Source organism: Oreochromis aureus, linkage group 14 (genome assembly GCF_013358895.1).
Source record: "Oreochromis aureus strain Israel breed Guangdong linkage group 14, ZZ_aureus, whole genome shotgun sequence".
Classification (NCBI taxonomy): domain Eukaryota; kingdom Metazoa; phylum Chordata; class Actinopteri; order Cichliformes; family Cichlidae; genus Oreochromis; species Oreochromis aureus.
Genome location: NC_052955.1, coordinates 11,800,107 through 11,823,832, shown reverse-complemented (window position 1 = coordinate 11,823,832; position 23,726 = coordinate 11,800,107). Strand labels below are relative to the sequence as shown.

The 23,726-nt window shown below is 40.2% G+C and overlaps 1 pseudogene; it reads left to right on the top strand.

Moving 5' to 3' along the window:
• The window catches only part of LOC120432821, a 107,217-nt pseudogene extending 87,150 nt beyond the window's left edge, over positions 1-20,067 (top strand).
• Positions 20,068-23,726: the final 3,659 nt, after the last annotated feature.

The window sequence follows — 23,726 nt, the reverse complement described above, 5'->3', positions numbered from 1 at the left end:
TAACATTTACATTTACGATAATTGATTACACAGCAGTGGAGAGTATAGACTTCATCACAGTAGATGTCTTTCTGAAAACGCTCTAAGTTTAAGAATATAATCCACCCACTGTTACCATCTTCAATGCCCTGTACCAAAACAGAGCAGAGCAGCTACCTGAACGCTACACCAACAGAGGTCGATCATCTTGTTAATAATTTTACCTCCTCACTACGTACAACTCTGGATACTGTAGCTCCTGTAAAAACTAAGGCCTTAAATCAGAAGTACCTGACTCCGTGGTATAATTCTCAAACATGTAGCCTAAAGCAGATAACTCGTAAGCTGGAGAGGAAATGGTGTGTCACAAATTTAGAAGATCATCATTTAGCCTGGAGAAATAGTTTGTTGCTTTATAAGAAAGCCCTCCACAAAGCCAGAACATCTTACTATTCATCACTGATTGAAGAAAATAAGAACAACCCCAGGTTTCTCTTCAGCACTGTAGCCAGGCTGACAAAAAGTCAGAGTACTGTTGAGCCAACCATCCCTTTAATGTTAACTAGTAATGACTTCATGAACTTCTTCACAGATAAAATTTTAATCATTAGAGAAAAAATTACCAATAATCATCCCACAGATGTAACATCATCTACAGCTACTTTCAGTACCATTGATATTCATTTAGACTCTATTTCTCCAATTGATCTTTCTGAGTTAACTTCAATAATTACTTCCTCCAAACCATCAACGTGTCTCTTAGACCCGTTCCTACAAAACTGCTCAAAGAAGTCCTGCCATTAATTAATGGTTTAATCTTAAATATGATCAACCTATCTCTAATAATCGGCTATGTACCACAGGCTTTCAAGCTGGCAGTAGTTAAACCTTTTCTTAAAAACTCATCTCTAGACCCAGATGTCTTAGCTAATTATAGGCCAATCTCCAACCTTCCTTTCATATCAAAAATCCTTGAAAGAGTAGTTGTCAAACAGCTAACAGATCATCTGCAGAGGAATGGCTTATTTGAAGAGTTTCAGTCAGGTTTCAGAGCTCATCACAGCACAGAAACAGCTTTAGTGAAGGTTACAAATGATCTTCTTATGGCCTCTGACAGTGGACTCATCTCTGTGCTTGTCCTGCTAGACCTTAGTGCAGCGTTCGATACTGTTGGCCATAATATTCTATTAGCGGGATTAGATTAGATTAGAGCATGCTGTAGGTATTTCAGGTACTGCGCTGCAGTGATTTGTATCATATCTATCTAATAGACTCCAATTTGTTGATGTAAATGGAGAGTCGTCTTCACACACTAAGGTCAATTATGGCGTTCCACAGGGTTCAGTCTTAGGTCCAATTTTGTTTACATTATACATGCTTCCCTTAAGCAGTATCATTAGAAGACAGTATACAATTTCACTGCTATGCTGATTACACCCAACTCTATCTGTCCATGAAGCCAGATAACACACCATTTAGTTAAACTGCAGGAATGTCTTAAAGACATAAAGACCTGGATGGCCGCTAACTTTCTGCTTCTTAATTCAGATAAAACTGAGGTTATTGTACTCGGCCCTGAAAATCTTAGAATTATGGTATCTAACCAGATTCTTACTCTGGATGGCATTACCTTGGCTTCCAGTAACACTGTGAAGAACCTTGGAGTCATTTTTGACCAAGACATATCCTTCAATGCACATATTAAACAAATATGTAAGACTGCTTTCTTCCATCTGCGCAACATCTCTAAAATTAGAAATATGCTGTCTCAGAGTGATGCTGAAAAACTAGTTCATGCATTTATTACTTCCAGGCTGGACTACTGTAATTCATTATTATCAGGATGTCCTAAAAACTCTCTGAAAAGCCTTCAGTTAATCCAAAATGCTGCAGCAAGAGTACTGACATGGACTAGAAAGAGAGAGCATATTTCTCCTGTATTGGCTTCCCTTCATTGGCTTCCTGTTAAATCCAGAATTGAATTCAAAATCCTGCTCCTCACATACAAGGTCTTAAATAATCAGGCCCCATCTTATCTTAATGACCTTGTAGTACTATATCACCCTATTAGAGCACTTTGCTCTCGCAATACAGGCTTACTTTTTGTTCCTAGAGTATTTCAAAGTAGAATGGAAGGGAGAGCCTTCAGTTTTCAGGCCCCTCTTCTGTGGAACCAGCTTCCAGTTTGGATTCGGGAGACAGACACTATCTCTACTTTTAAGATTAGGCTTATAATTTTCCCTTTTTGCTAAAGCATATAGTTAGGGTTGGACCAGGTGACCCTGCATCCTCCCTTAGTTGTGTCACTGCATCCTCCCTTAGTTGTGCTGCAATAGATGTAGGCTGCCGGGGGATTCCCATGATGCATTGAGCTTTTCCTTTCCAGTCACCTTTCTCACTCACTATGTGTTAATAGACCTCTCTGCATTGAATCATACCTGTTATTAATCTCTGTCTCTCTTCCACATCATGTCTTTATCCTGGCTTCCATCTCTCACCCCAACCGGTTGCAGCAGATGGCCGCCCCTCCCTGAGCCTGGTTCTGCCGGAGGTTTCTTCCTGTTAAAAGGGAGTTTTTCCTTCCCACTGTCGCCAAAGTGCTTGCTCATAGGGGGTCATATGATTGTTGGGTTTTTCTCTCTATCTATTATTGTACGATCTACTGTGCAATATAAAGCGCCTTGAAGCGACTGCTGTTGTGATTTGGCGCTATATAAATAAAATTGAATTGAACTGAATTGAAAAAGGATAAGCAGAAGTGGATGGATGGATTTTAACTGATTTACAGTAAAACTGCAGTCTTACCATTTAGTTTGATAGTATACCAAGCTAATATCAGCCTTTGCTAATAATGATGGTTCTCTTAAAGCTATTACACAGATGTTTTACTCTTTGCCTAAAATAATAGAGTTCATAGTAATGGTTTCAACTGAAAAAAATACAGGATAGGACACCAGGTTTATAATGAATGAAGTTTCATCAGTAAAGGCATGTGATCAGAGACAAATGCTTTCATAGGGCTATGTAGCCACATTTTAGATATTTAAAATACAGAATACAGATTGTGTTAAGACAAAATGAGCCACTACAGATGCATCTAAAATTTTTTCCTGTGGGATGAGCAGAGAGCTCATGTACATAGTGTTTCACGTCACCTTCTTAGTTCATAGTTAAATTGAATTGAATTGAATCTTATTTTGAACATGTTAAAAAAATACAACCACATTGAAATAAAAAAGAGACAAATAAACAAAGCAAAACAAGAGGAAAACAAAGCAACCACAACTACAAAAAAAAATCCCCAAAACAAACAAACAAACAAAAAAACCTTTCATGTTCAAAAAGGAGCAGGAAGAAGCATAAGCTTATTTAATCCCACCCCTTTTCCACTATTTAGTAATCAATACACTACAGAAATACCTCATTACAATTACTTTATATTTTACATGTATTATTATTATTTTACATCTATCTATCTATCTATCTATCTATCTATCTATCTATTGTTACGGGTTCGAAATTGAGGATGAGAGTAAAACAATGATGGTCCAGAAGAGGTCAATCAAACAATTGATTTTAATGAATGCACGCAGCGTGGAGAGGTGCAAACTGCAAAACAGTTGTACATCTCTACCCAAAATACACTCTAGATTGCTTTTATAACATCAGGGTATTGTAACGCCCCTTCTTGCGTTTACAAGCACATAATTTGCATGTACAGAACATTCATGTATTTTAAGAATTAAATGCAACATAGAGGTTCCTCCTTGTGGCATACTCTTCCGAATATGGTGATGACCTAAGGCCTTTGAGGTCACCATGGGCTGGACATCCTTACGTCACCTGTAACTAAGCAAACTCAAATACCACAAGAAGCTGAATACATTCAGGCCTTTGCTCAGCTACTATTTTACTGTAACAATATACTCAGCATATGAGTTATGATACATATATTTAACTCAATCATTTTAAAGTAGTTATAACTGCACCTGTAATAAACATGTTAATATTTGATTAGGATAACCCCTATAATATAAATTATAACATAATGCCAGCAGCTTCAATAAACACTTCGATGAAATGATAATTAATGCAATGATAAGATGATGGTTATGTAAAATAATCCCTATAATTCTACAATTCCCCTTTTGACGCCTTCCAAAGACGCCACTACACCATTCCCAGGTCCACTACCTTCGCTCTGACCCTCTCTAGCCGCCCCCTGACTCAGCAAATCCGACAACAACCTCATGTCCTCTAGGTGGTCCAGCAATAAAACACCAGCTCCCACTTGAAAACACTTCATGCTTAAGTGGTCTCTGCTCCTTTCTGGGTCCCTCTCTAGTGGAAATCTTCTCCTGTAAGGGATAGAAAACAAACAACCTTTCTCTGCTACACCTTACTAACTTACTGTGTTCATCTAAGGTTCCTGTCATTATTCAAAGTTGGTTCACAATATCATATCAGGCCAAATCACAAACCCTACTGCCACATCTACTTTGTTAAGCTCTTCAGCTAGACTCTGTACCGGTTTGCCAATCTGTGTGTACATGTCTCTACACTTTTAATGTCTAAATGCACATCTGGATGTATGTGCACTTGTATGTCTATCTGCATCTATGAGTCAATGATTTGTCAGATATAAGGCGTTAATGTGAAAATGTTTCCTGACTATTAACTCCTGATACTCAAGGAACTTTCCTGTTTGCCGAACTTCCTAGGTTTGGCCTTTTACACTTTTACTAAAGAAATTTTAACAAAGCCCAAAGAGATCTTTATTTTGCTCCTGTGCTTGACAGGTTAAGCGAAGTTGTTTTTTGTTTTGTTTTGAAATTTTTCCCTTCTGTGTGTGTGTGTGTACATAAGTAAGAATATGATAATCAACATAAGATCCCTGGTTTGCAAATGATTTTCTGCCCCCGCTGCAGGGCAACATCCTACATCATTTTGTGGTGAGTCCATGTTGGCTAGTTTAATGCAAACATGTAACAGTTGCTTCATTACATTGCCCACTCAGAGTTGCGCAGTTTCAAAGTATGTGGAGAGTTCAATACACATTTCTTGGCTAATTATTTTCCCAATAAAAGTGAAATCACACATTGCATTTGATTTCACTTATATATTATCATGTTCTGGGCTCTATCCATTATATTAACTTTATTCAATCTCAATACTTTTTATGTGTGTGAGCAACGCTTTTAGTCTTATTAAACACAACCCAAGTAAATGCACACCATCCCCATGTCAGCCTAAATCTCCGCTAAAAGCACACTTCAAAATTTTCTATCTGGATTTACGCCTCTTTTGGCCTCAAGCATATACATAACATGCAAAGGTTACTGTTAATGCCCGTTAGACAAGTTTCCATTATCTACAACATTTTGTTTCACCCGCTCACCCTCACACATTTCCTGTTCACTTATTGCATATTTATCTTTAACACCATTTACCTCAGTAGTTGCTAAGCAGAAACAAAGCAACCTGTGGTCCACCTTTACCCTGTAAAATAAACCCTGTTATGATTGTGTCTGTAAGCATGTTTTGCATTCATTCATTACACTCCACGCCATTCCTACAAGTTAGGAGCTGTAAAGTTGAAAGCTGCATCAAGTCCAGGCCTTTGGCCTGGCCTATATTTAAATCATGTGTGTTTGTAAGCGCGCATGCAATTCCACCTGCTATGTTCTCATCTTCCTCAACATGTATCACCTGGACACTCTCACCAGTGAAGCTTAAAACCCTCTTGGATAGAACATCAACTCTAAACAAGCACAGTTATGCATTGTGTATAAAATTAACTCAACCTCATGCTAACCTACATAAGTACCTGTCTTAAGAGAGACCTCTGCACAGCTCAGACGCCAGTTGCAAGAGCTCTCTAACATTAGAATCATCAGCTGTGACTTATATAGTGTTATTTCGGTACTTTATACTTCACACATTTTTGAACGTTGTTTATATGGGGAGTTCCTCTTTTGTGTCTATATTTATTAATATGCCTTGTGCACTAAAGCTTCCTGTTTTTCAGTCTGGCTGAGCACTTGTTTGTGAGTATAAACTGGCCTCTACAAGCCTTCATTAGCAGATACACATTACAAATACTTCATATATACAGAGAAAACCCAATAATCCACATTTCACTATTTTGTTCTTTGGTTCAGATTTAGATTCTGTATTGTTCTTTATTTGTTATTATTTATATTCAGATTCTTTTTTGCTAGTCTTGGTTTGTTGTTGTCTGTTTGGGAGCTGACATAGTCTCTATAAATAAGCTTCTTTTGGTGGAGTAGCATCAGGAGAGAAGCTCCAGAGAGGCATATAACAAAAGAGATCTCCTTAACGTGTTGTATATTTTCAATATTTCCTTATTATTTTGTCATAAAATAAATCAACCAAATAACTTAAGCTGTGTGACAGCACCTTGCGTTTACGCCAGGCTGTGAGCTGCCCTGAAGCTACACCCCTTTCACCCCATTTACTTTCTCAATCTTAGTTTAAACTATTCCTGACCTTCTCCTTCTCTCGCCTGATCGCCTCAAGTACGTCCTGTACCAAATTTGCTTCCTCTTTTCAAGCCCCACATTTAATTACAAGCTCAAACATATTTGCCCTATATTGCTGTCTCGACATGTTTCCTGTCAACTTAACAGAGTTATTCTCAGAACTCAGAAAGGTCACGTAGACATTTGCTTAGTAACCCTAAAAGAGCACCTTTCATGTAGCTAATCGCATATATTAACACCCCCTTTTGTGACACATCTCATGTGTTACAAACTCAAAATCCTTCACTCAAGCTTAGGAAATTAAAAGAAAAAGGTTAGTCCTATCATATTAGGCATACATGCTCCGGCCCTTCAAACCTGTATTTAAGGAATGAAATCAAATTAATCATCATGTCAAATCCTTTCTTGGCTCCATCCACAGCCTGCATCCTTGAAACGTCCTATAAACAAAAGCCTGTGTGTTAACCAGAACATCACCTTTTATACTCAGTTTTCCACTTATGATCCAACCTGTGTTATAACAGAAAAGTTAAAACAGAACAATTATCAGTCATGTGTCCAACCTTAGTCCAGTCTTTTGTCAGTGTCCAGTCGGTCCAACCTATGGTCTGCCTGGTCCGTCCAGTCACCATCCATTTACACACATTCACTCACACGCATTACCATCAGGTATTGCTGACAGTGGAGACTATCTCGCAAATATTCAGTCTTCACTCTCAGCAACATCAACTCATTTATTTGTTTTACTTTGTTTTAAGAAAATAGTTCTTTCTGCTTTTGGACTGGATTGGCTCAAGGCAATCCTTTTAGACAGAGAGTTAGCCTTCTCCTCTGCCTATTGTAATCTGGAGAAGGTCACCGAGAATTTTCAGCGCTGTTATCCACTCTTTGCAGGCCTGCTTAGAACAAAATGAGAAAAAGAGAGCTGATTATTAGCTCATCAAAACACAAAACAAAATCACCTGACAGGTTTTTTCTAAGTGCACTGTTATAAAAACTATGGGCCCTTTTAGACATGTCCATGTTTATCAAAACTCCCTCTATTAAAATGAAAACAACAGCCCCAAAAATCTTAAACCATCTTAAATTTCACCCATTCAACGCACTGAAAACCTTGTCCAAACTGCACCGCTTTTACACACAACCATGTCCCCTTAGACACTTCACCATACTTAGATTCAGCCTAACACCTTACAACAATGTGTCAACACTAATTTATACACCTCCTAATCAAATTTGCACCTCTGAACAATCTACCCTCCTTTAAGGCCTCAATCACACACACACAGCAAGCTCCTCTGTCCACATTCACACAAGCTCTCAAACTTTTCCATACTCAGCCATATCTCAACAATTTAACTTGGCAAAAGAAATACATGTTTAAACTTTATCACATTATTGAATTATTTTCATTTTCTTTCTATACTCATCACTTGTTTTGATCAATCAGTGCAAGAGCACTCCTGAGTCACTCTTATAGACACTTTTCTTTTGTTTTTCCATCTATTTTATGAACCATTCACACCATTCTCTCACTCATACAAGCAGCAAGCAGATCTTCATTGCATATGCTTATGTTCTTAGCCAGGTTTTTAATCAATATCTGTTCATTAAGCTTCAGGAGCTTGTCTTTATAAGGTTAATGCATTTTCTGTTTGTGTGTGTATGGGTATATGTTATTTTGCATCTATGACTTCACAGTCTCCCAGACTTCTTCCCAACTCTCCAGTTAAGCAGTCAGTTTTCTTTTTCCCGAGTTACTAACCCACATTTTGATTTCCCACCTTAAATTACCGCCTCCTGGTCTTCAGCCAGGAGCTGGGGCTTGCTTTTCAGGTTCCTGGACACATCATGCTGTGAACAATTCAACCAGAAACTTGCCTTAACTTATCCATAGATGTTAACCTCTAACTTTCTTCCGACTGCTGGATCTGGAGAGCCGGTCCAAGTCTGCTTTACTCCTGAAAATAACAAAACTAAGACATTTTCATTATTATCACCAGTGGTTAAATAACCCATTTCTCTGTCTCTGGTCAGAAACACCAATTATGCCAGGCATGTAAGCGTGTTCTTCCCTGCATTTTATGTTAATTGGGTGTAAACTGCTTCTTCATTAAATTAATTCATTGAGTTCTTCGTTGCCTTGCGATGTATTCATGTTAATGTACACTACGTGTAAGCTGTTTCTTCATTGCATCCTATATATTCATATTTAATTTATGCATTTCACCACTGAGCTTCAGATTCAAACTATCTCACTTCTGATTCATTTCAAAAATAATCTCACATGTAACAATTTGTATGTGTGTTTTCTATTCATTAAGGTAATGACAATTATCTTCGTTCATTATTCTTACCTTTTCTAATGTTTACCTCTTTGTTATGCGGTGGTGGACATCCCTAAACAATTCATGAGTTCAGGTTTCAATTTTCAATCCAATCATATCCTATATTCTCGCAGTCAAACTCGTCCAGCTTCATCTCTCACTGGTCTTCTCTGCACAATGTCCTCGGGCTTCAAAGCTCCCGCAAACACAGTCTCAACTCAGCTGTTGTCTTCTTCTCTGTTTCTTTACAGTCTTTCTTTCAGGTTAAGTCCCAGCATGGCAAAATATCACTCAATGTGTAGTGCTCTTCCACAATTCTTTATCCCACTGTTCAACTGCCCAGCCTGTATTTTCACAGTACATGTTGCAGTACTCTTACATGCTGCTGCTGGTCGTCAGTCGTCATCAGTGTTACTGGATCAGTGGCACTGTCGTTTGCCTGCTGTATTCAAGTCCACGATGTTCTATCGGTCTTCATCAGGCGATTAACTGTCCTTTGAACTTCTTCTCCGCTTCAGGGACAAAGTGAGAGATCCAGCCGCACAATTTCGAGCCAAAGACTGGCTTATTCTCCCAATTCTTTTAATCTACTTTTCTGCTGCTGAACTCAAGGTTGCAAAGTTGAAAGACGCCCACCTGTATTGACACACTAAACCATATAATTAGTATTATATTCATTTTTTCTTAAAGGCTTCATTTGCTTCATGTGCCTAGAGTTAACTCTCTCTCTCTACTCTGGGTGCACACTTGTCACCGTGAGCTTCCCTTTTTATGGGCATGCATTTCCTGTCCCACACACACATACTTCCCTGTTGCAGCAGCCTCGGTACACAGAGCCATATTTCCTGTTCCTCAAACTAATCTAACTCCTTTGGTTTTTTTTGTTTTCTTGAATTAAAAACACTTTCAAACTTTAGCACATCCTACTTTTCATCACACAAGAAATATATTTCACACTCCTTTATTCCATACACACCTTTTAAATGCTCTAACCTCTTTCAGACGCCATAAATTGTCTCACACGCACTGCCTTTCTCTCTCTCAAACTTCCCCTTTTCACTTACTCAGACAAATCACCCAGTCACTCAAATCAAATACTGACAGCATTCACACAGTTAAAATCACACAAAATACGCTTTCATACGAGTATTTTGGACATGCCTTCCATGATCAGAAAGAGCAAGTCAAAAGAAAAAAGAAAAAGAAAACTGAAACCTCTCATAGCATCACTGAAGGTCAAATATCTTCATAGACCCAAAAGTAAGCATATTATTTCCCTAGTCAAAAGTCAAACCGTTACTCACAGTAATTTTTAATCTAACAGCCTTTGTGTTTTGAAACTAAAAAGAGGAAGGAACAGCGCCCAATTTAAACTGCGCATGTTGTCACTCAACAACACACACAGAAAATGTAACTGTATATATTATCTCAAACTGAAACAAAACCCATCTAAAAATCCTAAAACATCTTACTTCAACACCCCAAAACACACATCGCTTACAGACATCTTTATTAATTAAATTATCTCAAATTCAATTTCAGTTCTCAGAACCCAGATAACGGTCTTAAGTATCAACAGTTTATGTATCCTATCTCAAAACCCCGCAAAAAGTCATACAGTCCTGGCAAGAAATAAAACTTTACTTACATATTGTAATAAACAAAACCAGCGTCTTAAATACAGGCATCAGCAATGTAGCAGTCTCTATAAACTTCCTATCAGTCTTACACAGTTTTACCTAGTACAAACACGTGTCAAGCAAACCCCATACTCATATTCTACAGTTATCATGAAATACTTATCATAATCAACAACAGTCACACAAATATAATAAACATAAACTGCATTTCTTCCCTTAAAACACAGATTGAAGTCGTCCCAACCCAGGCTCTGCAGTCAGTCATTAGCCACTCATTAGTAAACAGGAAATGTCACTCTAAATAAGTCACAGGCATCTCATTTACATAGACACAGACACACTCTCAAAATAACCAGCCTGCTGCAGTGCCCGTGGCAGACAGAGCCTATATACAAACATAGAAATTATAACACAGAGACGTCTGATAAATTAAATAATATTTACAAGGCCTTAAATTGCACAACCTACATAATTTAGACAAAATTTGAATTAACCCTCCAAGGGACAAACTCCAAGTTTTGATAATCAATGACCCAGTATCAGGTCCAACCTGTGTCTGGTCTAATTGCTAAAGTTCCTAAGTAAATTTAAAAGCGTCCAACGCCCAAGGTCCAACCTTTACTACCCAAACAAAGTGCATAAACTGTTCCAAACGGTAAACTGATCCAATCAGTAGCTATTTAGGGCGCCGTTGTTCTCCACACTTGCCAAGTGAACTATCCTCCCAGAGGAAGATGTCGATCGTCACCGACAAATTGGAAGCGCCACCTTCCGACAATGCACTTTCTTAGAACTTCCCACAGTTCCGTTCTACAGAAATTTACTTGTATTTTAAAGACATCCTATGAAACCACAAAACCAACTTTATTGATGTCCAAGCCCAGCTTTATATTCAATTATGACTGTATTACCATACACAGTTTCCAAATTACCTATAATCCTAAATTCAGTAGTCCAACTACTTTAAATTCTCTTTCCTTAGCAGTCCAACTGCATTTCCTTTAATCAGTACTGTCACTTAACCTTACATTATCATTACTTCAACTTCAATTCTCATGAGATTTTCACCAAAATCAAAACAGACTTTTACCAGTAATTTTCAGTGAGTAGACTTTCAATTTTGTCAGAACCAATTCAGCACTGTTTGGAAATAATTCAACAGGTAGTGCCTTACCTTTGAATAAGCCGACTTATGTCCACTCACTTCGACCACTGACTCGTGTCTGCCTGTTTGAGCACCTTGGACCCTCTCGGTCTCAACCTCCACCTTTTCTCCCTCAACCCTCAGCCAATGCACCAAATGTTACGGGTTCGAAATTGAGGATGAGAGTAAAACAATGATGGTCCAGAAGAGGTCAATCAAACAATTGATTTTAATGAATGCACGCAGCGTGGAGAGGTGCAAACTGCAAAACAGTTGTACATCTCTACCCAAAATACACTCTAGATTGCTTTTATAACATCAGGGTATTGTAACGCCCCTTCTTGCATTTACAAGCACATAATTTGCATGTACAGAACATTCATGTATTTTAAGAATTAAATGCAACATAGAGGTTCCTCCTTGTGGCATACTCTTCCGAATATGGTGATGACCTAAGGCCTTTGAGGTCACCATGGGCTGGACATCCTTACGTCACCTGTAACTAAGCAAACTCAAATACCACAAGAAGCTGAATACATTCAGGCCTTTGCTCAGCTACTATTTTACTGTAACAATATACTCAGCATATGAGTTATGATACATATATATTTAACTCAATCATTTTAAAGTAGTTATAACTGCACCTGTAATAAACATGTTAATATTTGATTAGGATAACCCCTATAATATAAATTATAACATAATGCCAGCAGCTTCAATAAACACTTCGATGAAATGATAATTAATGCAATGATAAGATGATGGTTATGTAAAATAATCCCTATAATTCTACACTATCTATCTACCTACCTACCTACCTACCTACCCCCATATACATATATTTAATAACCCCAGTAACACCATGCTAGTTCATAGCATCTCACAGTTTACTCATAGCTTGTCTTCCTAGTCTCCACTTCATTCATGTTTCCTAGTATGTCACAGTTTGTTCTTAGCTCACATTCACTGTAGTAGTAATATACCTATAGCTTTTGCCCCCCACCCCCCACCCCCACCGCATCCCCTCCGGCGTCCATGTGTGCGCGAGCGGACCTTCTGCGTGAACGGACTTTCTTGGCGTGAGCGGACTTCGCGTTCAGAGATCATATGTTTACATGTGTTTAATAGCGTTTTATTTAATGAAACCATTATGTGTTTTAATTAAACTCTTTTTTAAAGGATTGTATAGGTCTCAGAGTTCTGTTATTTAGACATAGATGATTTAATTTAACTAGTTTAGGGTATTTTTCTTTAGGGCTCTGAAACACACACAGAGGCTAATAGTTTTTCAGCCAAACAGAAAGTTTTTCCACCTTCTAAAAAACACATATTCACACGCAGCATATAATTTAGCTAGTTTAGGGGTATTTTTCTTTAGGGCTCTGAAACACACAGAGGCTAATAGTTTTTAAACAGAAAGTTTTTTCCACCTTCTAAAAACACATATTCACACACAGCATTTAATTTAACTAGTTTTAGGGGTATTTTTCTTTTTCTTTAGGGCTCTGAAACACACAGGGGTGTAATAGTTTCAAACAGAATACCACAAACAGTATGCATTCCTTTAGAAATGGGATTCTTAATTCTGCAACAGCTAGACAGAGGGGGGTTACAGTTAGACCCCCTACAGTCAGCAGAAGAGGTCATCCTTATCAAGAGCATCTCAATTGTACTGCCATAGTTTTCAATACAAACAGTCTCCTTTATCTTATGGCAGAGGTCCGGCTGTGCTAGGTCCATCGAAGCCACTATAGCTTTTATCATGCCATTACACTTTGTACTGACCATCCTCCAAACAGGCATCATCTTTTGTTTACACCTTATCTCTGCATCTCAGAGGGCACCTGAAACAAGCCCAACCCCAAGGGGCGTGCGACACCTCCTGGAGGACTGCACCAATACATATAAAAGCAGGTCTCTTTCACCATTTGGAACATCAACAGCGCAACCTAAAGAACACCTCTAACTAACTAACTAAGGGTGCAGGATGACATCTGTATCAACCATGACGAGCAGCCTGGACATCGCCCAAGCAACAAAGCTCTAGAGTGCGTCTACAGGCGTATGCGGGGCCCTCACCGCAAAAAGCAACGCTGTGAAAGCGTCGTGAGCGGGACTGAATTTAAGTTAGAATATCGAGGCAGTAGCGGTATGTGTATACCGTTAAATATACCAGCCGAGACAGTTATACTTCGTGTAGATTGTGGTGAGGAGTGTTTTGAAGTCTAGCGCATGTCTACTAGAAACTGGAAACTCTTTCGCACTGTTGTTTGTGCGGACTTGGACAATAATGGGCTTCCCAGAGATGCTGCACGTTTCCCAGTGGAACAGTCCAACAGGCCCAGAGCTTTACAGGGTCGAGGCTGATCGTTTCAACCGTAGCCCGATGACTTTATTTTTCTCAGTGTATGTGATGACAGGGAAAGTTTTATAGCGGCCAGAGGGTTGAAAACTGGAGGTTAAATCCTTACCCTCTGAGCATAGAAGCGCGCTACATGGTTTAAGGATATGTTTTTTATACAGTGGTGCGACTGGAGAGCTATGCTGCATATGTTTAGCAAGGTTGACGACCATCAAGAGATAGACTCAACACTGCGTGCGAGGGTATTAGAAAACGACTTGTTTTGATGATTTTGCGACTTGCTCGAAGACTGGCTTGCCTTCTACCCTGTGCAAACCTAAAATCATAAGGCCGTCCGACAACTAAATAAACCAAATGGTAGGTTAAATATATGTGTGTGTGTGCGTGTGTGTGTGTATCTAAGCAACAAAATATAACATTTTATTGTTCCCATTTTCAGAAGCGAGACACGCAACCGTGGGACCTCACAGACTCACCACCCCATCGCTGTTAATCCAGACCCCACCATCTCCACCCCCTCTCCACAGCTGCTGCTGCCCAGGATCCTACAGGATCGGGGCTGTTTGAGGAAACCATTATCGACATCAAGCTTGCAACCCACCATCTGCTGATGTTGGCGCTAAGCGAGTTTCTACAGGATACATGCTACGGATGTCAAATATCTCACCCCAGTCAGGTGCAACACAGCTGCTTGCTCGGTGCCCAGTATTTCTTTGACATCTACTATGAACGATGTGATGATAAGGCTCAAGACAGACCGTTTCATCCCGCCATACGCCTGTTTGTGCGCTCCTACACAGTCGATGGGACTGGAACACAATTCAACGGATTGCAGAACACACCATGACCGAACTGAGATCATCACAACATATAGTATCGCATGATGCGACAACATTGTGCAGTTGCTAGAAAGCAAGTCGTTATGCCCGCCGATGCTAAACCAGCCATGCCCGCATGATTGGTAACTACTGGGCGGGAGACACCTGGTTTAATGTATGCTGTTCAGTATTCATTGTCTGTGTGAATGAAATAAAAAGGCGATGTTAACACCGACAGCTTTATCATTTGTGTCTTGCATGCATCATGGAAAACACCATGTATAAAATTTATCATGATCCGGCCCATCCGGCTGGCCTTGCCACTTTTAAATAAGCTCCATATAGCTACCGCTGAGGCAATAGGTGTAAAACCCTCATTATCACAGGTTAAACATTATTTAGAAAATTATCTGGCGACACTTACACACTCCATAAACCAGCCAGGATCCACTTTCCCAGAAACAGAGTATTGGTTAATGGAATAACCAAACAGTTTCAAGCCGATCTGGTTGATATGTCTGAATACATGACAGATAATGATAATGTTAGATACCTGCTAACATGTATAGATGTATTCTCAAAATATGCATGGGTTAGATGTCTCATTGCCCAGAGGCAGCTATACAGCCGTAGCATTTAAGCTTTAAGGATATACTTGCTGGGGGAAGGATCCCTGCTGGTTTTACAAACAGATGAAGGCAAAAGAGTTTTATAATACATAAAACAGCTAATGAGCGATTTAACATCAAACACTTCTCAACAGCTAGTGAGGTTAAATCTAGTATTGTTGAAAGATTCAACTCCTGCAGCTTCAAAGGGTAGAATGTGGAAGTACTTAACATCCGTCAACTCAAGGAGATATGTACCACGTCATCCCCAAGCTCACACACAGGCATTCTAACAATGCTTATCACAGATCTATCCATATGGCTCCAGCAGAGGTAAATAAGGATAATGAGAAGCTGGTCTTTAACACTCTGTACAAAAGTCCCAAGCCTCAGAGGCAAAACAGTGTTAGCAACCGAAACGTCTGCTTGAGCATTATCATGGCATCGCCATAGTGATCTCAAAGAAATACTGTGGCAATCCGACTGCTGTGTTGCAGTCCCATGGACTGTGTAGATAGCGGACATCCGTGCATGTATCCTGTAGAAACTGTCTGAGCGCCAGCATCTGGGCAGATGGTGGGTGCAAGCTGTGATGCTCGATACTGGCACTGAAAGCAAACAGCTGATCCTGTAGGATGACTGCAGCAGATGTGGAGAGGGGTGGAGATGGTATCCTGTAGGATTAACAGCGGCATGGGGGTGATGGTGGAGGTCCCACGGTGGTCTCGCTTCTGAAAATGGGAACAATCTGACCATGTTATATCCATTTGTGTAGATACACACACACACTGGATTAACACACACACATATGAGTCTGTGAGGTCCATTTGGTTTATTTAGTTGTCGGACGGCCTTATGTTTTAGGGTGTTGCACAGAGTAGAAGGCAAGCCATGTCTTCGACGCAAGTCGCAATTTCATCAAAAACAAGTCGCTTATTTAGTTGGCTGTGTTGAGTCTATCTCTTGATGGCGCTGGGTTTGCTAAACATATGCAGCATAGCTGTCCAGTCGCACCACTGTATAAAACATATCCTTAAACCATGTAGTCGTCTTCTATGCTCAGAGCAGTAAGGAGTTAACCTCCAGATGGCTGTCAACCCCTCTGGCAACATATAAAACTTTCCCTGTCATCACATACACTGAGAAAAATAAAGTCAACCATGTAGGTTGAAACGATCAGCCTCAGAGGGTAAAGCTCTGGGCCTGTTGACTGTTCCACTGGCCGCTAAACGCATCGCTGTCATCATGGGAAGCCCATTATTGTGAAACGATCCGCCTCGAACAGTGCGAAAGAGTTTCCAGTGTTGGACTGGTCCACATGCGCAGACTTCAAAACACTGTCCTCACCACAAACAACAAACGTGAAATGTTAAGTTTCTAGTAGATAACCGTCTGCTGGTATATTTAATTCCGGCATACTGTGACATATATTTAACGGTATACACATACCTGCACTGCCTCGATATTCTAACTTAAATTCAGTCCCGCTGCACGACGCCACAGCGTTGTTTTTGCGGTGAGGGCCCCGCATACGCCTGTAGACGCACTCTCAGAGCTTCTGTTGCTTGGGCGATGTCCAGGCTGCTCGTCATGGTTGATACAGATGTCATCCTGCACCCTTAGTTAGTTAGTTAGAGGTGTTCTTTAGGTTGCGCTTGTTGATGTTCCAAATGGTGAAAGAGACCGCTTTTATATGGTTGGTGCAGTCCTCCAGGAGGTGTCAGCTACGCCTTGGGGTTGGGCTTGTTTCAGGTGCCCTCTGAGATGCAGAGATAAGGTAAACAAAAGATGATGCCTGTTTGGAGGATGGTCAGTACAAAGTGTAATGGCATGATAAAAGCTATAGTGGTTCATGCTGACCTAGCACAGCTGGGACCTCTGCCATAAGATAAAGGAGACTGTTTGTATTGAAAACTATGGCAGTACAATTGAGATGTTTCTTGATAAGGATGACCTCTTCTGTTGACTGTAGGGGGTCTAACTGTAACCCCTGTCTGTCTAGCTGTTGCAGAATTAAGAATCCCATTTCTAAAGGAATGCATACTGTTTGTGGTATTCTGTTTGAAAACTATTACACCCCTGTGTGTTTCAGAGCCCTAAAGAAAAAGAAAAATACCCCTAAAACTAGTTAAATTAAATGCTGTGTGTGAATGCGTTTTTTAGAAGGTGGAAAAACTTTGCTGTTTAAAAACCATTAGCCTCTGTGTGTTTCAGAGCCCTAAAGAAAAATACCCCTAAACTAGCTAAATTATATGCTGCGGTGAATATGTGTTTTTAGAAGGTGGAAAACTTTCTGTTTAAAAAACCATTAGCCTCTGTGTGTGTTTCAGAGCCCCAAAGAAAAATACCCCAAACTAGTTAAATTAAATCATCTATGTCTAAATAACAGAACTCTGAGACCTATACAATCCTTTAAAAAGAGTTTAATTAAAACACATAATGGTTTCATTAAATAAAACGCTATTAAACACATGTAAACATATGATCTCTGAACTGCAAGTCCGCTCACGCGCGGAAAAGTCCGCTCACGCCAAGGTCCGCTCACACAGCACACATGGACGCCGAGGATGCGGTGGGGGTGTGGGGTAGGGGTGGGGTGTGGGGTGGGGGCAAAAAGCTATAGGTATATTACTACTCACTGTATTTCACAGTTCATGTTCTTATCCTCTTGTACCTTCATGCCACTGTAAATAAAACCCTTGTTCATGTCAAAGTTTTGTTTCTTGGCTTGAATTTGTTTTTGGGTCCACTCCACATTCTGGCTTCCAGCTGTGACAGTTACCCACTTTTCATTAACTGCTTTAGCAAGACAAAATACAACAAAAATTGATATGTGCACTTAAAAGAGGGAATAGTGAGGAAAAATGCCTGAAGAAAAAACAATACATTTTCCATCTGACTTCTCTTCTCCGTTTTGAATTGTAAGTTATTAGCAAATTCTTTTACCTATATTAGCCACAAATGGGACCATGAAGTCTCTGCTGGGTGGGTTACAGATGAGCTGAAGTAGCCACATATCTTTAAAACACACCTAGCATCAGTAAACCTACCAACTGCTCAATCTATGTGTGATCAGTTTTAGGATATAAATGTCTGATGTTTTCAAGTCTTTCTTACATGTGTTATGCACTTGTCTCTATACAGTTTAATATAATCAAAGGCAGAAAAAAATACACAAAACTCTGCTATTTTAAACTTTCTCATTTATGGTAAATTAAGAGACAATGCTTAGTAAAGAAAGGACAGTTTTCACTTGACTGAATGCCTCACAACCAGACCTAGTACCTGTCACAGTCACATCACTTTAGGAGTTTTTAAGACATAGAGCCAAAATAATGGGATGTAGTCTTACTTGTTGCACTAACTACAGGTAATTGCCTCCTCAGCAAACAACAACTTTTCAATTCTTTTAGGTCAGTTATGTTGAGTTTACTACAAAGTCTCCTGAGTATACCAGCAATTACCTATTTAGAGGCATCGATACTGAGGAGAATGGGTGCTAAGGGACGATGACAACACAGTACAGGGAAGTTTCATGTGTTATTGTTATTCTTAGTTGCTGTAAGCTACAAATTAATGATGCAGTCATTCCTCAAAAACTGCAGAAAAACGCAGCAGAAGATGTTTGGCTCTGGAACAGAATGGAAGGTTTCTCCACTGGATTTGATTTTGAGTTTTGATTTTTAAAAGGAAAATCTTACATTTATTAACAAAACTTTGATGAACTCTTAGAAGTACTACAAACACATGTTTCTTCTCTATGGCAGATAACAATTCAGTGAATTATGTTTTTTTTCCACGACCAGTCAGCTACCGGGTCATTATCATACAGATCCTGGTAATAATTTTTCTTTGCATCAACATGTTGCTCATTGTGATCTTTGTTAAAAAGGAATCCTTTCACACATCTGCACGTTACATCTTATTTTTTGTAACATTGCTGTCAGACAGTGTTTTGTTATTGGTGTCAGATATTTTGTTCATATTGACCCATTTTGAAATTGCAATGCCAGTATGGTTGTGTATAACTATCTCTGTTGTTGTACTTCTTTACTTCATTGTCACACCAGTTACTCTGACAGCAATGACTCTGGAGCGCTATGTGGCCATTTGTATGCCCCTGCGTCATGGACAGCTGTGCTCCACACGCAGCACTATGTACTGTATCCTGATAATTCATGTTCTCAGCTCTGGCCCTTGCATAATTATTCTGTCCATGTTCTTTGCTTTTGCCTCACTTAACTTCTACAAGCAATCCATGATATGTAGTGTAGAGGCATTTACACTTTACGGATGGCAGGATCATGTTCGATCAGCAGTGTATCAATTTTATTTCTTGATTATGGGCATCACTATTGCATACTCATATGTTCAAATAATGAAAGTGGCCAAAGCTGCATCAGGAGAGAAAAAGAAGTTGACACATAAAGGACTCAAAACAGTGATCCTTCATGCTTTCCAGTTGCTGCTTTGTCTCATTCAACTTTGGTGCCCATTCATTGAAACTGCAGTGCTTCAGATTGATTTCAGGTTGTTTATAAATGTCAGATATTCTAACTACATTATGTTTAATATTGCTCCAAGGTGCCTGAGTCCTCTGATCTATGGCCTCAGGGATGAAAATTTTTTTCTTGTACTAAAAAGTCTTATGCCTACTTCATCCTGTTCAAAATAAACATAATTTGAGTTACATCAGAAATATAAATGCTGCCATTCATATTTCCTCAGACCATACAGAAAATGACTGCTTCAATATGCAAGAATAATTTCATGTAAACAATGATTAAACTTTTAAATTATTCGTAGTTTTGCAACATGCTTTCCTGTATATGTTCAGTGATGCTATATTGTTATGCATTAAAAAAAAAACTCTTTGTGTGTACTTACATGTCACTTTTCAGGTAGAGTTTACACATAAGTTTAAAATGAGAAAACAACATTTAAATAAATGTTAAGTGTAACTACACAATTTGACCAAGAGAATTTTTTTTCTTGATAGGAGATGGTTCTCAGAACGAATTGTGGAGTTTTTATAATGTTGCAACTTGATTGATTTAGCTTTATCTGTTATGAATTGTTGCAACATAATTTAACTGAAATTTCCAAGTGATTGTGTATGTGCAAAATAACATGACCTAAAAATATCATTATTAATCAGGATTATGTGACGAACAAATGATATATGACAACAAATACTACTTTTATTTTATTGCTGTTATGTGAATGGGGAAGAATGATGAAGGATGGAATAATGTTATTTTGAAAAGAGCTTTGGTACTGATTATTAGATTAGATTAGATTAGATTAGATTAGATGAAACTTTATTTATCCCTCAGCTGGGTTCCTCCAGGAAATTCAGTTTCCAGTAGCACAGCACCGACAGAAGTTGCGGAATGTGAGCAGAAATATACCATATATACACATATACAAATACAGAGTATACAATAGGGATAAATAAGAATAAATAGGAATAAGAATACCAGGGAATTGCACATTTCAGCTTTCAACTATTGCGAGTCTATTGCACCGTTGGATATAAAAATATATATATAAATACTGCACAGTGAAAAAGGCACTAAAGATTAGTTGTTCCAACCCTCCTTTGTCCTCCTGTTTCCCCTCCCTCTCCCCTCCAGCGAGGAGTTAAACAGTTTGATGGCGTGTGGGACAAAGGAGTTTTTAAGTCTGTTGGTCCTTGACTTCGGGAGAAGCAACCTGTCACTGAACAGACTGGCCGTGTGCAGAGGATGCCCAGCATTGTCCATAATGTCCAGCAGTTTCTTTAGTGTCCTTCTCTCTGCCATTGTCACCAGAGTGTCCAGCTTCATGCCAACCACAGAGCCAGCCTTCCTGATTAGTTTTTCCAGCCTGGACACGTCCTTCTTTGCTGTGCTGCCACCCCAGCACACCACAGCATAGAACAGTACTCCGGCAACCTGGTAAAACATCCTCAGGAGCTTCCTGCAGATGTTGAAGAACCTCAGTCTCCTGAGGAAGTACAGTCTGCCTTGGCGTTTTTTTATACAGGAGCTGTGTGTTGCATGAGCAGTCCAGTTTGTTGTCCACCCACAACCCGAGGTACTTATATGTGTTGACCACCTCCACCTCCTCTCCCTCTATCCGAACTGGCAGTGGAACTGGTCTGGACCTCCCGAAGTCCACAACCAGTTCCTTGGTCTTTGAGGTGTTGAGTTGCAGGTGGTTTGTGTGACTCCATGTGACGAAGTTCCTCACCAGACTTCTGTACTCCTCTTCCTGATCATCCCAGATACACCCCATGATGGCTGTGTCGTCTGCAAACTTCTGAATATGGCATAATTCAGAGTTATAGCAGAAGTCAGAGGTGTACAGGGTCAAGAGAAGAGGGGACAGCACAGTTCCCTGTGGTGCTCCTGTGCTGCTGACCACAGTGTCAGACGTGATGTCCTTCAGCCTGACGTACTGTGGTCTGTCAGTGAGGTAGTCAGAGATCCAAGCGACCAGGCAGGGGTCCACCTGCATCCTGTTTAGTTTTTCCTGGAGCAGACAGGGCCGGATGGTATTAAAGGCACTGGAAAAGTCAAGAAACAGGATCCTGACCGTGCCTTTTCCCTTGTCCAGGTGTGAGTGGGCTCTATGTAGGAGGTACAGGATGGCATCCTCCACTCCGACATCCGCCTTGTATGCAAACTGTAATGGGTCCTGGGCATGTTGTACCTGTGGTCGGAGGAGGTTGAGGAAGAGCCGCTCTAGAGTCTTCATAAGATGTGACGTCAGTGCCACCGGTCGGAAGTCATTCAGCTCATTGGGCCGGTTCCTTTTGGGGGGTTACACAAACACAAACTCAGGGACACGTTTTACTTTGAAGGTCTGCTGTTTTTTTTTCCTGTTTTACTTTGAAGGTCTGTGTCTTGCCATGCCCATTAGGTTCAGCTGCATGTCATTTCCTGATTACCCTTGTGTGTATGTATAGTGTGTGTCTGCTCATCATCGGTTCATCTGTGTTAACTGGTGTTCTCAGCTTCTCTCTGCTCTTTATCCCGTCTGTCTCCGTATATTATGATTTCAGGTTTGGTTTCTAGTTTTCCCAGTTTAGTTTATGTCTTGCTCGTTCCTCACTTCCTGTTTGCCACTTTGCCACTCTGTAAATAAAGCTCACTCGCAACAGGGCTTTTGCCAGCATTTGGGTCCTTTTTCACAACGCCACATGACTGCTGCCACAGCCGTGACAGTACGAGGTGACCACACAATGGACCCAGCAGCATTCGCAACTTCGAAGGAGCTCCTGGAGGAATTAAGTGATTCAGTTGCAAGGCGGATTAGCCTGTGGCTAGAGCATGAGGAGGAGTTTCGTCGCGCCTTGGAGACCCAGCTACAGCGACTACTTTCTGGCCTCCCCTGGTTACTGGGATCGCTTCACCCACTCCAACAGAACTTCTTCCCTAACACACTTCACCTTCACCCCAGCCGCCTTTCCTGCCCAATTCAGCGGACAAGGCGCGACCCACCTCGGTGGATGTGGAGTTACCTGACGTGCCGGAGCCATCACCGAGGAGGAAGCGCTGCCAGCGTGTCACCGCACAGCCAGACTCGAGAACTCTCAAGCAGCCGGTTGTGGTGAGTGAGTGGGACACTTCATCTTCCCCAGATTTGGGGACTTTTTCTTCTGGGGTTGTTCGTTGTGTGACAAGGGATATTAGCCGTAGGGCACCTTTTTTTTTTTTTTTTTTTTTTTTTTTAACCTGTCCCGTTTGGTTCTTTTGCCATCAGAATTATTGTCTAAAGGCGAAGAAAGATGCCCAACGGATTTACTTTACCAAGTGGACCATCCCAGCCTTGCCGTAATGGTCCATTTGATTCAACTTTTTATTGTTTATTTTATTTTCACTTGCTGAATACGGGACAGACTTGACTGGAGGAGAGAACGTGGAGAAAGAAAGAGGGAAAGAAAAAAACCTGAGAAGAGGGATGGGGAAAAAGGGCAAAAAACAAAAACCAACAGAATAAGCAGACAAAAATACATATATCGATCACCTGGATCACCTGTTGAGAAAGAAAAAAAAAAGAAAGCAAGCAGAAAACGAGAGTAATAAACAAGATCACAATGATATATGGGAATATGACAGTAATACTAAATATTAAACATTATTGTGCAGCACGTGAGATCGACAGCGCACAGTGTGCTTTGAGGTAGGAGCCAAAAAGGGTGTAGTTTGTGTGTGTGATCACCCGTGTGTACACCTGTGAGCATGAACGCGCTTGTTTTTAAAAGGTTCCTTCATGTAACGATCTGCTAGAGGGTGTGGGGGCCACTGCCCCGACCTCCAGGGCATGAAGCAGGTATGGAGGAGATCAAGACTCCAGAC